Source organism: Podarcis bocagei (genome assembly GCF_964188305.1).
Source record: "Podarcis bocagei genome assembly, chromosome: 4".
NCBI lineage: Eukaryota > Metazoa > Chordata > Lepidosauria > Squamata > Lacertidae > Podarcis > Podarcis bocagei.
Genome location: NC_138128.1, coordinates 75,357,086 through 75,374,319, shown reverse-complemented (window position 1 = coordinate 75,374,319; position 17,234 = coordinate 75,357,086). Strand labels below are relative to the sequence as shown.

At 41.1% G+C, this 17,234-nt stretch overlaps 1 protein-coding gene and 1 long non-coding RNA gene across 6 annotated transcripts in view; one reads left to right on the top strand and one right to left on the bottom strand.

Moving 5' to 3' along the window:
• CTNNA3 (catenin alpha 3) overlaps nucleotides 1-17,234 on the bottom strand; it is a 559,480-nt gene that overhangs the window by 140,889 nt on the left and 401,357 nt on the right. The gene's annotated exons all lie outside the window — the stretch shown is intronic.
• On the top strand, nucleotides 7,514-13,173 carry LOC308585375. The gene is made up of 3 exons (XR_014007346.1): nucleotides 7,514-7,613; nucleotides 10,073-10,181; nucleotides 12,669-13,173. It is a non-coding gene; the product is annotated as an uncharacterized lncRNA (long non-coding RNA).

Here is a 17,234-nt window from a genome sequence, read left to right as displayed (position 1 = left end):
TTATTTTACTCAGAAAGTAAAAAGAAAAAGAAAAAGTAGCAAATACCACTAAAACATCTATCTTGTTTATTTAGACAGTGGAAGATTGAGCCTCTTATAATTTACATACAGATTGTCTGTGCAGAATAATCCTCCTGCTCCTTCACTCTCCTTGGAAAGAGGGCATGCAGGGATATGAACTAGCAACTCTTAAAAACACATCAGTGAATTCTTTCCCCTCTGTTCCTCCCAGACTGAGACACCAAGGGTACAGTATGAAACTCAGAATGGGGCAAGAATCCCTGGATCTATCATCATTTGCTTACAATATCCTGGGGATCCTTAGCTTATCCAAGAGCAATTATACTCTACCATTTTGTTGCTATTCAGTTGTGTCTTAGAATAATTAGGGTAACCTCATTAATGTCCTGTGTGGTTTGCTATTAAGCTCACCAGTGGGGAGCTTAGAAAAAGTACCTCTTAGTCAATGATTGGCTTGTGCATATATAAAATATATACATATCCAGATGCTTTGTTTAGTCCAAAAGAATTGGACTAAAGGTTTGTTGTAGGGGGGAAAACATAACAAAGTTTTAAAAACAAAAACAAAATGCAATATCCTTTTGCATTTGATCAGGGAATAAGTGCTCAGGAGCCCAATGCAGAGACATGTATTGGTGAAAAACAGGCCACATTTTATTTGTAGTCCATGGCTGGTAGGGAGTGAGGGCAAGATTAGGAGACCAGAAACCCATAAAACCATGGTCAGCCTGTATAGAGAGGTGTAACAACACAGAAATGTGACCCAGTGCTATGAGGATGCCCTCCACAATGACCAGTAATGTGGAGGGCAAAATTCCTTCCCATCTGTGTTAACCAAAGACTGCTCAAGTCATAGCAATGGTGCCCAGCCAAGGGAGAGAGGGCGAGTAAGCTGTCACTGAAACGGACTCTCTGCTTCTTTTCTTGATGTGCAAGTGCTCAGTAGCTTTAATAAATAAACAAGACTGTCATCTACCCCACTCTCTGCACACTGTGCGCCTAGAATAATGCTGCATCATAATGACACACTCTTGCAGCCAGTGTAGCATTGTGAGAAAACAGGATGGCATGGCTTGCCAAAGGCTGAGGCTGCTCCCAGGCACTTAAAGGGGCTGGGGATATTTCTGGAAGGAGAAAGATTAAAGAAAGAAGCTGCAGCCATTTCCAGTTAAATACCTTACTCTGAAAACTGCTATGTTTTTAAACCCAATCAAGGTTTACAAATGTGTGCATGGGAGTGTTTTAAAACACACGTAGACAGCGTATGTAATCTATGCTGCTATGAGAATCACTATTGTAACACATGGGATATGGGAAACAACTGTACAACATTTATTATGGGCAGCTTCCCTAAATTACTACTTAAAACAGCAAATCAAGCTTAATAAATAAAATGAATGAAGTTTGAATAAAAAATGACACCTTGGTTGTTAAAAGATTTTTTTTTAAGTGAACATAAGGTAAATCAAATAAATGCATCTTGCATTATGCTGAAAAACCGTGTCAACTACATGATCATTAGGCCACAAAGTGAACACCCATATTCAGTTAGATTTGTCCCCCATAGTGGTAACATTTGATTAATTAAGGAACCTCATCTCACTATGGAATGGCTAGGATGACATTTCCTTTCCCGTATCTTTTTATTTCTTTTTATTTTCTTTTATTTGAAATAAGAATTTGCTCCCATTCAAACTGCACTGAGATCTCAAACAGGAGTGGGGAAAATAAACTGTGAATAATATATATATATCTCCAGTGTTCTATGGGAGGCTGATTGATTGCCTAAGGAGATGGCTCACTCACCGTGCTTCCTTAACAGCGCATCCAGAAAGGTCAGCATTACCTGGCATGTGGTCATTCTCTCTTAAGATTCCACAGTTCAAAGAAAATTGCAGGCAAAAACCCCCTTGAGTTGGCAATAACTGACTTTATGCGTAATTAGTTAGCAAAGGAATTGAAAAATTGTGACCCAGAGTTCTTTGTGTTGATCTAGCAAACACAGCTCTGGCTTGTATGTGCAGTATCTGAGCTTCTAGCTGAAGAGTTCTGTTTTGATAGGCCCTTCAGCTCTTTTGCAAGTATAATAAACTGACCAAATATCAGTTCTCTAAGAGAAGATAAGGAAGCTGCTGGTGGGGTGGGGTGGGGTGGTGCAGCCACAAACCAAATGCCTGATCTGGTTTCTCTCAAGCTGTCTGGTCATAATAAAAATGTGTGGTGTTTTATGCAAATTCTGCAATATCATACCCTCCAACATTTTTCCGATGGAAATAGGGACATCCCATTCCAACATCCCATTCCATAATTTTACTATTTATACCGCACACATCTTACTGGGTTGCCCCAGCCACGCTGGGAAGCTTCCAACATATATAAAAACATTAAATATTTTTAAAAAGCTTCCCTATACAGAATTGCCATCAGACGGCTCAGGGGTTGGATAACTTCATCCCCTCCAACTTTTCACCAATGAAAATAGGGATGTCCTAAGGTAAAGTGGTACATTCCAGGATCAAATCAGAAACTGGGACAGCTTCTCTAAATCAGGGATGTCCGTGGACACTTGGAGGGTCTGCAGTATGGTTACTGGATTAAGAAATGTAACCAAAAGCATAAAATGCATTAAAAATTCTAATTTAGGGTGAAATATATTTAGAAAGGTGTATTTTATGATATTTGTACTTGAAAAAAGACAGATTAAATGGATTTAGGAATGAAAACGTGGGCAGCTGACATAGACTGAAAGTAGATGGATCTGCCCATTGCGATTCCTCTCCTTGAAAGAAGCTGCCACAAACCACACCCTTTGTTTTCATGATGTCATAGCCTTCTTCTTCCTTGCTACCCCCCCCCCCCATTAATGCATGAAATTGTAGTCTTCTTTAAACAAGTATTTCAATACATTTTACTATCTGGTAAATTGTTAATCTGTATTTACCCAAAGATCAGAAAGTTGGGGGTGGGAGAGTGAGCCTGTAAATCTGGATTTTCAAATGTTGATAGTATGAGTATGTGTTTTTATTGTCCTGACATAATACTTTTCCTTTAGAAGAAAATGAGAAATAATTTCAATACACTCCTATTCTGAAGGCTTTTTAATATACATAATCATTTTTAGAAAGTATGCTGTATAATAACAGTCTATTTCTACAAAGTCAGACTTAATGTTATGGGTATATTATGGATTAACTACACTGGTGTTAAACCTTTTATTACAGCTACTAGCAAGTCATATTCAAACTGTAATGTTTAACATCCCCCCCCCACACAATCTTTCTGTACAGCTGCACTAAAAGTAAACCTAGAATTAGCATCATGTGGTGCACTCATCTGAAAGCTGGCTTTATAGGGAAAGAAGAAGAATGTCAATCAGAACTTTTGAACCACTGATGGAAAAGTAATTGCAAATAAAGATAAAGATAGGAAAGCCTAAGATCTCAATCATATTGCTAGCCATTGTCTATTTACAATATGCTGTGCAATTTGCTTTGAACAACTTGAATTTTCCCTGATTACTATCTTAATGTCTGTGACTTGTCGCAACAAATCTGAAACATAAGCCTGATCATAAACTATAATTTACTGTCACATAACCAATTATCCAAGCTGCTTTACCAGTGCAAGTTCTGTTCACTTAAACTGGGTTTCTATCCCTGGAATGTTAAGAGGATCAGGCCAGCAGAGACCGAAAACAGCATGGTACAAATCGAGCTTTTGCTGGCAGAATGCCTGAAGCCTACAGCTTGACCTTAACAATTCAGTTCATTTCGGTTTTCCTAATAAAATGTTATTTAATACAATGACACTAGCTACAATAAAGTTACAAGGTTAAAAGAAGAACAGTCAGGATTTTGGCTTTTTAAAAAACCAAAAACTCAGCTATGTGGGGTTTTATGTTTAATCCCAAAGAGCCAATTTGAATGTGAATATCTGAAATTATAAAGTAGCTGTAATACACAATTGCATCTAAGATGTGCTTGTTTACAACTATTAATAAGGAAACTTTCCTTTCTACAGGCAATATAGTTTAAACTCAAAAATCAGATCTCCGGAATGAAAAACAAACAAACAAATATGCCATTGGCTTATGGAACCAAAAATAATAATAAATCCTGTTCTTGATTCTGCTTTTTAAACCAGAGAGGAAACGACACTGTTACTTAACCACTGGGAATGAAGATTACAATTCCCATCCTCAAGTAAAACATGCTGGACATGCGGGGGGGGGGGTAATAAAACAATTTATATTATATATACATTTACAGTCCTTATCTCATTCAGACTCTCAGTGGCTTGGATCCATATTTGCTCTTCCATGAATGAAAGGGCTCCTTCTGTTAGCAGATTTCCCATACAACCTCCCCACACACTAATCTGGAGTGGCTCCCCCAACCCCCATAAAGAACATTTGCAGACAGGGAGAGAAGTTGCCTCCTTTCTTCCACCAACAGAAGCATCCAGGATCTCTGGAAGCAAGCCAGTGTTTCCTTGCTCTCCATTGTATGGTAAACAACAAAGGCTGAAAGACAGAGAACAATCCCTGAGGGATAGCTCAGTTGGTAGAGCATGAGCTTTTTAATCTCAGGGTTGTGGGTTCGAGCCCCATGCTGGGTCAAAGATTCCTACATTGCAGGAGGTTGGACTAGATCACCTTGTGGTCCCATTCAACTCTACAAGTCTGTGGTTGTCTTGGTAAAGGTAAAGGGACCCCTGACCATTAGGTCCAGTCGTGACCGACTCTGGGATTGCGGCGCTCATCTCGCTTTATTGGCCGAGGGAGCCGGCATACAGCTTCTGGGTCATGTGGCCAGCATGAAGCTGCTGCTTCTGGCAAACCAGAGCAGCACACGGAAATGCCGTTTACCTTCCTGCCAGAGTGGTACCTATTTATCTACTTGCACTCTGATGTGCTTTTGAACTGCTTGGGTTAGACCATGGTGCTGATAACACCAAGGTTGCAGGTTCAATCCCTGTATGGACCAGCTGCATATTCCTGCATTGCAGGGGGTTGGACTAGATGACCCTCAGGGCCCCTTCCAACTCTACATTTCTATGATTCTATGATTCTGCTAGGTTGGCAGGAGCAGGGACCGAGCAATGGGAGCTCACCCCATTGCGGGGATTCGAACCGCCGACCTTCTGATCAGCAAATCCTAGGCTCTGTGGTTTAACCCACAGCCCCACCCGTGTCCCTGGTTGTCTTGGTACTTAAATCCTATTCAGTAAGATTAAGACCATCAAGTTTAGTGGGCTTCAGCATTCTTCAATCTGTGTCGCATTGGTGCAAGCCCAGGTCTACTCAGTTAGTAGATGGTCCACTCCATGCATTGCTGTCATGATTCAGGGCTCTGACTTCCCATCCTCAATGGAAGAGGCCACAGATTCAAGACTCTCTAAGGCCAGTAGGAAACTATGCCTTTTGATATTCCTACCACCTTTGGAGTTCCAGCACCCTCCACCCTCAAGAGGTCATATTTATTACCTTTCTCAGGCTTGAAGGACTCCAGCTTAGAAGCCTTGCCTTCCCTCTCCCCTGGAACCAGTGGCTGCTGAAAGAGCAGAGGTGCCTCTCACAAGGAGTGGGATTAGCTATCAAAGGACACTGCAGTTCTCTGTGGGGATTTACTGACAGAGAAGCATTAAAGTCTGCTTCCGAGTTTAGGTGGCATCCAAGGTGCTACCCACTTTCTTTGTTTGCCTTTGTTGCTTATCTGGATTTAACTTCTTGTGTGACCTTGCTTATCTGAACTTAAAGTCTACTACACCTGACTGTGCCTTGCTGGAACCTGACTACTGTTTTACCTGATCTTCCTTCCTGGATTTGTAACCAGGACTAGCAGTATGCAATCGGGTGACTCTTAAACCTGTGATTTGTACAAACATACACGCTCATGGGTTGGAACCCTGGCCACCAGCAAGAACAGAAGATTTGCATTGAAGTCCTGACCTCCTAAGCAGCAAAGATAGCCAACAGCCCTCAAGGAAACTACTTCTCTCTTGATCCCTTGGTTTTCTGCCTGATGCTGTTATCCAGAGCGCCTTGGGGATGGTAAAGGAGGATGGGAAGGGGAAAACCTCCCTCCACTGCTGCCCTTGTACACTATCACTGCTGCTCCAGCCACTTCTACTGATTGAAAGGGACTGGTAAGGTTGGTGGGTGGAGAACTGGTTGGGAGGCCTTTGGTAGATTGAAGTGGATAGTGGGGGTTGGAGGACATTTTTATGAGCTCTCAGATTGACTTGGAGAGGAAAACTCCCCCCTCTCTTTTGGAAAGATCTCATATTCTTTCTAAGGCAATCTGAGGTGGGCTTGGGACACCCAGCTCTATCTTAGGTCACATCCACACCATACATTTCCCCCATAAGCGGCACATGCCTTCCCCCTCTCAAGAATCCTGGGAACTGTAGTTTGTTAAGATGGAAACTGTACCTCTTTGAGGGGAAACTCTTATTCCCAGGGGAAGTCATGACTATTAAAGTGGTATCAATGTACTTTAAACATATGGTGTGGATGTGACCATAATTGCTGACAAGCTGTATTTCAAGGATCCTTGTGCAACATTACAGATTATATCTCAAGGAAGTTGCTAATACACCTCTGAGAAACCACAGCGTTTCCAGGAAGATACTTTGAAAACCAACAATTTAAGCAATGCCACAGCTAATGTGGGGAAGGTAGCTATTGATGAGCTTTATCTTCTTTCACTGTTGCAAAACTGTGGTGGTAGAAAGGATGTGGGCATGCACATAGCTATTCAAGATAACAGAGGCACACTCCTGAACTTGGCAACCCCACATTACAGGCTTACATGTACCTGCCCTATCAATTCTGGGTGATATCAGTCATCACTATGTTCTACTGTAGTAAAAGAAAAGATAAATTGAAAATGGTTTTCATTGTTGTTTTAGTTTAATAAATTATGTTAACTTGAAGACTGCCAATGAAATGCCTTTAGAGAACATTTTCAATTACAGGAAAAGCTATGCTTTTCAGCCCATATAAATTATAACCTTCAGTACAATGCAGCAGCTACTGCATTACCAAAGGGCATTCATCCAGCAAATCCCAGCTCCAGCTAACGCCATCATCTTGAGAAACTCAGCCGATGACTCATAGTGTTCAGCAATGTATCATTTTTAATTGCTGCTTTTGAAACTATTAGAAACCATATATAGCAGGACGTAAGAGATATGTTGAACATTGCATCACATTATTTCACAGCAAGGCACAGGCAGGTGCACAATCCTGCTCATCTCCACCACGTCCTGTTGAGGTTCTTCACATACAAAAGCACCTTGGGGCCGTAAAAAAGTAGCCACATGTTTGCCTCAATCCAGTGCCCAGCTGATGTCTCCATACTGGGACAGAAAGGCAATGATTCCCCTGCAACCTTATTCTCACCCAGGCATCTAGTGGACTGGGTATTTTTGAACAGGCTGCTTCCACCTGGAGTGGCAGAGGGGCCACCAGTCCCAGCTGCCAAGCAAGGGTGCAAGGGATTTAGACGTTGCTGCTGAGCTCCTGGCATTATGTAGCATCCGCCAGAGAGGTCTCACTGACTTTCCAGAAGTCAAGGGGCAATATGGGGGTGAGTAAGTAGGATGACTTTCAGAATCACCAGCAACAAGAAAAGCTAGAATAACGTTACCAAGCACACTGAATGCTTTTGTCACTTCCCATTTAGTGGCTGGGCCTCATAACTTGTCCTCTCCTTCACCCATCTTACCCTACACCACCCCACCCAAAAACTCCTCATTAAGGTAAAACAAAAATAAGCACTTATGTAAAGGTGGGAAAGGGACCTTAATGAATAAATTTAGGAGGAAAAATGCATGCTGTTGTTTCAATAATATATGTATGTACAGAAATACATGAAACCACATTTTATGAAGCTTATGGTTAGATGGTATGGAAATTAAAATGCAGGTTAAACAGAAGGGAGAGATATACGCTGGGAAAAGTGTGGGAAAGCCGGAAAGCATAGACATGTATGGCAGTTATCATGTGTGCACAATTCTCCTCCAAAGCAATTTGTGGTAAGTTCCAGGGAAATAAATGTCACACGCTGCCTGTGAACTCCCAATTACTTCTACTAAATGAAGCCCCAAAGTTCATCTTTTATCCTACAAAAATAATATTAAGCTTATTAGCACCAGTCAAATTATGTGTGGTGCAGAACTGGAAACTCTTAGGATGTTATAAAAGGTCAAGCATATAAGCTAGGAGTGGAGCACTGAACATGCTGAACTGATCAAACTGTGAAGAACCAGCCTGAGTGATGGGTATCATTATATTGAGGAGAGTTTCTTGCTTAGAAGTACTCACCGATGGTAGCTTTGCCCCACTGGCTCATCAGCTAAGTCCAGAGAACAAATTTGAGGGAAACCAAATCTGCACCTGATCCGCAGCGCCTGATTTAATACGGATATTGGAGCATAGTCCAAGTGACGGCTTTCATTTTCTTTAACAGAATCTAGCTGCTTAGAGAAGCTAGGAAGAGCAACAGGTGCTACACACTTTGCAAAAGGGCTGAAAATACCCCATGATAAATGGTATGTGGTAGCACTAAAGTATTTTTGAGAGACAGAGAGAGACAGAGAGAGAGAGAGAGAGAGAGAGAGAACCCCATGTCATCACACACTGTCCCTCACAGAGGCATTTCGAGCCCTGTTTTGAATTGTGTAGCAGCTTATGCACTAGCTAGATCCTGTTAGAAATGAAAGTGGGGAGAGTGTTAATTGATTGTAGCCCAATATAAACATAGAAGTATCTCACTTAAAGAAAAGAACTATGCACAGTTTTAAAAAAAATGCAAGTTCCATTTTAGTCTGGACAAAACTGACTTAATACTGGTCATGTGTAACATAGACATGGATGAAACAGAGCCAAATCCATCCATCCTGATTCTCAGCCAAGTATATACCAAATGTCTGAACTTGTGGCTCCTTTTTTATTGAGCAGGATTACCATTTCAACAATACATTATAACCAAGGACACAGTGGCCAGGTAGTTATTTTGGGATTCCAAATGGGGGAAAAAACAGCAATGAATTATTCAGGAATGTAAAAACAACAGACAGCAATGGCCTCTATATAAAATCTGTGCATGGAAACAGGCAATCTAGTAAAGGAGCAATTAAGGGAAATTCCACACAATCGGCACCTTATTTATCAAAGACTCGAAGAAAATGTGTGTGCAATGGTGGGGATGGCTGGCGCGGCTGCGTTTGAGCAGCAAGCCACGCCCCCGCCGAGCTTCCCTATTGGGTGCCCAACCGGGAAGGGGCGTGGCACCAGCCCTGGAGTCGAAGCAGGGGGCAGAGCGCCCCCTGCATGACGCAAGAATCGTCTCCCGCTCACAACCCCTCCCCTCCTGGGAAGGAGGAAAGGCTTTATCAAAGACTCTAATGCATTGGTAAGAGCTGAGGGCAGGATAAGACTAACAGAGTTGGAATTAATAATAGATTCATATTCCCCAAATAATAGAGGAGCTGGTGTCAACAATATATAAAACAATTTATAAATTACCTACAGGAACATGAGATGGAGTAAAAGAAATGCTAAGAAAAGAATTGGGAGAATCAGTTGCTCAGGAAACGTGGGAGGAACTTTGGAGCAACCCCTCCCCCCAAAAAGCCTGCAATAATAAAAGAAAATAAACAAAGTGCTGTATGAATGGTGTTTTACACCTTACACACTGAGATCCGTAAATCCCACATGCTGGAGGTGGGGCTGTTCAGATCTCGCACTGTATGACATGTGGTGAATTTGTCTGAGCGTGCAAATATTTTGAGACAAAGTTATTTCAGAATATAGTAAAATAACAGAGCAAGTGGGTCACAGTAGACCAGCACAGGCTTTGCTGTCAAAACTTTTGAATGATTTTAGCACACAATGGTACAGTTTTATAAGATTTATGTAGAAATAAGCAAGTGGAGTAACTTCACCGACTGTTCATGGGATTGGTAACATATGGTTGGATCTGTTGGGATAAAGTAAATATATATGTAAATATATATTCTAATACTCTGTCTTTAACCAATGTAGCACATGACATTTCTCATGACCCTGGAGTCAGATTCCTTATCTTTAGGGGATGAAGGCAAGGACTCTGAAACAAAAAAGGAAAGGCAAGCAGTGTCAGCACATCCACCAGGTGAGCTATTATTGGTGCATATGCCCAGTGCTTTTCTTCTTAAAAAATGTTTAGGGGTACTCTCATTTTTCTACTCATATTGAAATACTGCCCCTCAATGAGGCCAAACTTCACAAAATGTTTAGGAGTATGCATACCCCCAGTAAAAAAGCACTGCATATGCCCCAGCCTGAGGATTCTAGTGCGGAAGACCCAGTCAGACCAGAGATCCCCTTGCTCTATTACATGGGTAGGCAAACTAAGGCCTGGGGCCCGGATCTGGCCCAATCGCCTTCTAAATCCAGCCCACGGACAGCCTGGGAATCAGTGTGTTTTTACATGAGTAGAATGTGTCCTTTTATTTAAAATGCATCTCTGAGTTATTTGTGGGGCATAAGAATTTGTTCATTTCCCCCCCTTCAAAATATAGTCCAGCCCCCCACAAGGTCTGAGGGGCAGTGGACCGGCCCCCTGCTGAAAACGTTTGCTGACACCTGCTCTATCACAAAAAGCTAATCCTATTCTAGGCTGCATCAAGAGAAGTATAGTGTCCCAGTCAAAGGAAGTAATAGGACCACTCTAATCTGCCTTGGTCAGACCACACCTGGAAGACTGTGTCCAGTCTTGGGCACCACAATTTAAGGAGGATATTGACAAGTTGAAACATGTGCAGTGGAGAGCAACCAAGATAATCAATATTCTGCAAATAGCCTTATGAGGAGCACTTGAAGGAGATGGGTATCTTTAGCCTGGAAAAGAGGAGACGTGATAGCCATCTTATAATATCTAAAAGGCTGTCACATGGAAGTTGGAGCAAGCTTGTATTTCCTGCTCCAGAGGGTAGGACACAAACCAATGGCTTCAAGTTGCAATACAAGAGACTCCGACTAAATATCAGAAAGAACTTTCTGATATTAAAAGCTGTTTGACAGACTCCCTCAGAAGGTGGGTGATTCTCCTTCCTTGGAGGTATGCTGCACTGAGTGGCTCACAAACTGCCAGCTAAGAGTGATGAAAGGAAACAACATGGGAATGTATGTACATTAAACACATATCTCTGAGATCTGAGGAATGAGAGTGAAGTGGGATGGATATGTTATAGATAGGAGAGGGGCTGGAGGGTGAAAGGGCCTTTTTGGTGGCGGCTCCACATCTATGGAATGACACCCACCCACCCACCCACCCACCCACACACACACACACCGCTGAAGTGTATCTTGCCCTAACCTTATATTCTTTCAGATGCCAGGTAAAAACTCTCCTTTTAAGAGGCTGATAGGCTGCCATTTTTATGATGCTGTTAATCACGTAATTTATGTTCATTATTGTAATATTTCTGTTTATAATGAATAATGTTTTACATTACCTAATTTTTATAAACTTCCTTGTGGACATTTTTGGTGAGGGGTGGTATAGGAATCTTTTAAATAAATATTCCCAAGGCTAACTCCTGATTTGCTAACCATGATTAACAGGAAGCTGACATTCTATGTTCACCACCCTTCCTGTGTCTTGAAACAATTTGTCACGCCGTCAAAAACTTTTAGAATATGGGTTGAGCCAAGAGATGTGAATAAAAACCCTAGCAAGTGATAGAAAAACAGACAGACAGACAGACAGACAAACAGACAAACAAAAGAATGAATGAATGAATGAATTGTGGTGACTTCATATAGTAAAGTAATTTTAAAAATGCTTTTTGTGAATGAATTTTTGCGAATGCTCGACAAAAACTGTCTCCAAGATATAATTTTAGGATTTTCTTCACATAACTGGATTAGCCCTGACATATATAGAAGAAGGGAAATACTGCTAGACACATTTCTATCGCTTTCATCTCTCAAATTGGTCAGAATGTGGCTAGGAAGGCACAACAAACTTTGCTGAAAGTAAATGGACCCATTGTGCTCCAAACCCTTGTACTCAGGGCAAAATAAATGCTATTCAAAAGTGATAAGCACATATTATTTACTACCAAAAGACAACCCTTCACACTGGAAAAAATGCACCAGCCTACCTACGTGCTCTTGAGCTACTCACTGAGTGTCACAGATCCAAATCCTTAATTTCATTAGTAGCAAGGAAGGAATGCTTCTTAATTTCAACCCCTAGCTGTAGTGTTGAGCTTAAATAATTAGAAAAGAGTTTGTCATCTCTTCCTAATAAATGGCACAATGGACATATTCCATCTGCATGCTTGAAATGGTCTGGCATTGCTTTCAGCTCAGATCTGCATTGCTTGGGGAGGTGAGAGAGAGAGAGAGAGAGAGAGAGAGAGAGAGAGAGAGAGAGAGAGAAGGTCCAGCTGAACACACATTTTTGTTGGAAAGAATGAGAAAGTTTAGTAGTTTTAATTAACAGTGAAAAGAAAGAGAACTTCAGAAAGAAGCAGGAGAAGAGTTTAAAGAAAAGGAGCTGAATGTTACCCATTTGCCTATTCTTTAGCACCATATCGGTACCCTGTTAAGTGTTTTGAAACTTTCTGTATATTTATTATATATTTTTCAGACTCTCTACTTAAAAGAATCCCTCCTCACTTCTGATGCTGTGATCCCAATATCTTGATGGCATTTGAACGTTCCACCTACAGTGCTCCTTTTAAGTTATTAGGTCAAATGCACTGCAGGTTTATTTTTGACAGTTCCGTTGAAGCTTCACCAATTTATGTCAGAAGAGAATCTGATTCATTTGCTTCATCATTAGATCTACGCCTTAACTCCTACATTTCCCCCACTGGGTGCAAATGAACCTACAGAATAGCTCTTTACCATCTGTGCAATGTATCCTTTTATATCCACAGCAAATGCCTTCCAAGTTCCCTCCAAAATACAGTCTGGTAATTGTTTGTCTCTTTCCGTTCGCCACTCTCTCAATATGTCCTTATATCTTAAAAAGTTTTTGATGAGACAAGCCGCATTGGTTCCTTCTCATCTCCTACGACTGCTGTGTCTCAGCTCCTGTGCCCACTGACTTCCACAGTGATTGAAAAACCCGTCTACTGTGCACCTTAATTATAAGGTACACACTACTGCACTCCCCAAAAGAGGATTAGTAAGATGGCCTACATTTCAGCCTTTTACTCTGCCTGCATTGGGAAATCATTTCACTTTGATATAAATGGGCAAGCACACATAATTTTCCTGAAACTGGCCTGTCAATCTGAACCATCAGCCATTTCCCTGTTGGCAGTAAAATCAAGGTGAATGCTGAATCATTTGTTCTCCCTCTTCACAGCACTATCTGATTCATAGCAACATTCATGTAAAAAAAAAAAAAAAACCACAACCATTCCCGTTCTCTACAGTTGGGACATTCTCTACAGTCATAGTATTTCTTCTACAACACAAGCAAAATAAATTTTGTTGTTGAGACACATATCATTATTTCCTGAATAACTCCTGTTAAGGGTTGGAGTTTTGGCAATATTGGCAAATAGCGAGATATTGCAATATTGAAACCTGCATGTTATAGAGTGGGTTCAAAACTGCCCACACAATATTTCATCATTAGATCTACACCATTAAATCACAAGAAACATTTTTTAAAAAGCAGATCTATTCGTGAGATAACATATTATGGCATGGTGCACACATAATCTTCTGTGCTATATACATCATTTACTTGGGGAGCGGGGGAGGAAGTTTCCTGTCTTTAACATTTAAGCTGATGTAGAATACATCCTCCTACCAACAGACAGGGCTGGGTGAGAATAAATCAATGGTTCAGCATCTGCATTTTGCCCTAAACTCTTTAGAACCTGCCTACCTGAGAGATCAGAATATCTCCCAAGTCTTGCTCCAAACTGAGTGCTCTCCACAGGATTTCATCTATGCTTGGAATCCAAAAAACAACCCTAAGGTTACATACACCATACTGTACATATAAAAACATGATTATACCATTTTAACAGTCACTGTTTCCACCAAAGAATCTTTGGAACTCTAGTCTATCAAGCATGCTTCTAAAAACACTCAGCACTCCTAACAAACTGCAAGTCCCAGGATTCTGTCTCAGTTATGGCTTCCAAGTGGCATAAGAGTGCTTTAAATGTATGGTGTGGATGTGACCCATGTTGCATGAGATAAATGGGATTGCTGGGTTTTTCCTTTGAACATTCACAAAGTGCTCTGGCAAACAGAAGGGGAAGAAATGGAGGCAGTGAGAGATTTTACTTTCTTGGGCTCCATGATCACTGCAGATGGTGACAGCAGTCACGAAATTTAAAGACGCCTGCTTCTTGGGAGAAAAGCAATGACAAACCTAGACAGCATCTTAAAAAGCAGAGACATCACCTTGCCAACAAAGGTCCGTATAGTTAAAGCTATGGTTTTCCCAGTAGTGATGCATGGAAGTGAGAGCTGGACCATAAAGAAGGCTGATCACCGAAGAATTGATGCTTTTTAATTATGGTGCTGGAGGAGACTCTTGAGAGTCCCATGGACTGCAAGAAGATCCAACCTATCCATTCTTAAGGAAATCAGCCCTGAGTGCTCACTGGAAGGACAGATCCTGAAGCTGAGACTCCAATTCTTTGGCCATCTCATGAGAAGAGAAGACTCCCTGGAAAAGACCCTGATGTTGGGAAAGATGGAGGGCACAAGGAGAAGGGGACGACAGAGGACGAGATGGTTGGACAGTGTTCTCGGAGCTATCAGCATGAGTTTGACTAAACTGCGGGAGGCAGTGGAAGACAGGAGTGCCTGGCGTGCTCTGGTCCATGGGGTCACGAAGAGTCGGACACGAGTAACGACTAAACAACATCTGCAATGTGACATCAGCAGTTTCCCTTCAGGAAACATTAAGTCTAGAGTTTCCTTTGGGATGTGCAATGAGATCTACAATTCTTTAGATCCTGATTTATTTTGTTTCCTGGATTGTATGAGGTGGAGAATTAAGCAGCAATCCTCCAAGGGCCAGGGAGAATCCTTCAACTAGCTTGAGCATAATGTATCCCTAAGCATGACCTGCTGTTTTTCTTTGTTTCCCCATGGGGAATATTCAAAGTTGTACAATGCCTCTCCGCTGCCTGATGTTATGCTGAGATGCAAAATGTCACCCTTTTGTGGTACCATTTGTATATGCGTATGTGTGCATGTGTTTTTCAGAGATTTTCAAGGAGATTGGAATAAACACTAATATTTTTTTCAGGATGGCAGGTGGCTTAGGCAAGCTGATAGTTTTTCATAAGCTTTATTTTATTGTATGTTTAAAAAACCAGCAAAAGGCAGATTTGCTCCTATTTCAAGAATCCCAGCAGTGTACCTCACTTGTAACAGAACAATCCAAGGAGACAGGGTGCTGCTGCTGCTGCTGCTGCTGTTGCTGTTTTTAAAGGAAGATGACCACCAAAATTGTGGAAAATCTTTCCATGGGAAACTTGCCAATCTCCGGGCTTGGGCATTTTCCAGATTTTCAGTAAGCCCTTCTTGTTTTGGTCTAGCTTTTAACAACCAGGGATAACTCGGTTAGGGTAAATTTCCATTTGATGCATGTGTATTATTTTTTATTACTGTTTTACACATTGGTTCCACACCCTCTCAGAGTGTCAGCTTCAGTGATAAGATCAAACAGACAGATTCAACATAGTTGAGTCAACATAGGTGATTCCAGCAAGAGACTGGAATCAGAGAATTCCTGCAGTATCCATCAAAAGGTCCTGGAATATTTCTGACTGTACTTGAAAGATGTATTTTTACTAGTAAAATAGAGGGCTAGATGTGTCTAGATAAAAAGGTTTGCAGGGGGTGTGCATTTTTATTTTTTAAAAAATCTGCAGAAACAGCCATGGGTCTTGTCAACCTCATACCCAACAGCAGCAATTTTAAAGACTTGTTTTGCTTCAAACACAGCCTGCTGAGCTGCGATTTTAACAAGCTTTTGTGTGCTACCTAAGTGGAAGATGTTACATTAGCACTCACCTGTAGGCACCCCCCCCCTTTTTTTTACTTGACAGGAATATAAATGTGAGATTTCTATACTTATAATAGCTAAAAGCAGCTGAGGTGAATATGTAACTACTAATGCAAAACAGTTTTTGACATTTCTTTTTCTTTTTTGTCCCTCTCAGCCACATTCAGAACATACAATGACTTTATTCTGAGTGGGAGATTTTCAATATATATTTCTTTAATTTTTAGGGATTTTTTTTCTTTCCCACCTTCAGCTTCATGCTGAAAACTTTCACAGTTCTTCCTTGAAGTTTAAGTTACCTGATGCCATATGATATTATGTGACTGACAAGTGGGCAGCCCCAGCCACCTACCAGTGGCCCTCCCTCTCTGCCTTCCTTCTAGGGAAAGGGGGAGGAGGAGGACTGCAGCCTTTGTTAATTACATTTGCTTGTCAAACAAATGTAACAAATGAATAAAACAAGTATAAAATATTGCGCATTGGGGAAAGTTTACAAACCCATGACTCATTTAGAAATCATGTTCATCATTCTGTTTAGACCTTTTTAAAAAAATGAGTTCAGTTCCTAGCTGTTGTACCTATTGAACCTCCCTTTTAAAAGGAATTAATATTCCACAATTTTATCCTGTGAACCGCCCTGAAACCTGCAGGTATAGAGTGGTATATGAATTTAAGAATAAGAATAAGAATATTTAAAAAATGTTCATATCAGCCATTTAACTCCAAGGCCCTAGCCTGTCATTCAATATCCATGGATACTGTAGAGAGCCCTCCACGCTTATTATTGTGCAGGAGGGGTTCTTCTACAGACATGTGTATTCAATATTCCCAGATACTGAATATCCAGATACAGGATAATATCCAGCTTGAGTGATTTGCAAAAAGAGATTGTATGATCTCAAATTATTGTGTTTAGTTACATGTGTCATGCATCTCTATCTATCTATCTATCTATCTATCTATCTATCTATCTATCTATCTATCTATCTATCATCTATGGCATTTCAGGAAGTAGCACAACAGTCCACCCACAAGCTCATCCCTATACACCATGCTGGAAGGAGTTTGGTTTGAATGGCTCAGCTCAGCCAGTCTTTGCCAATTGGGAACTCCACCACTGGCTGGGAAGACTTGCCAGCAAGGAGAGCCCCAATATGCCCACTC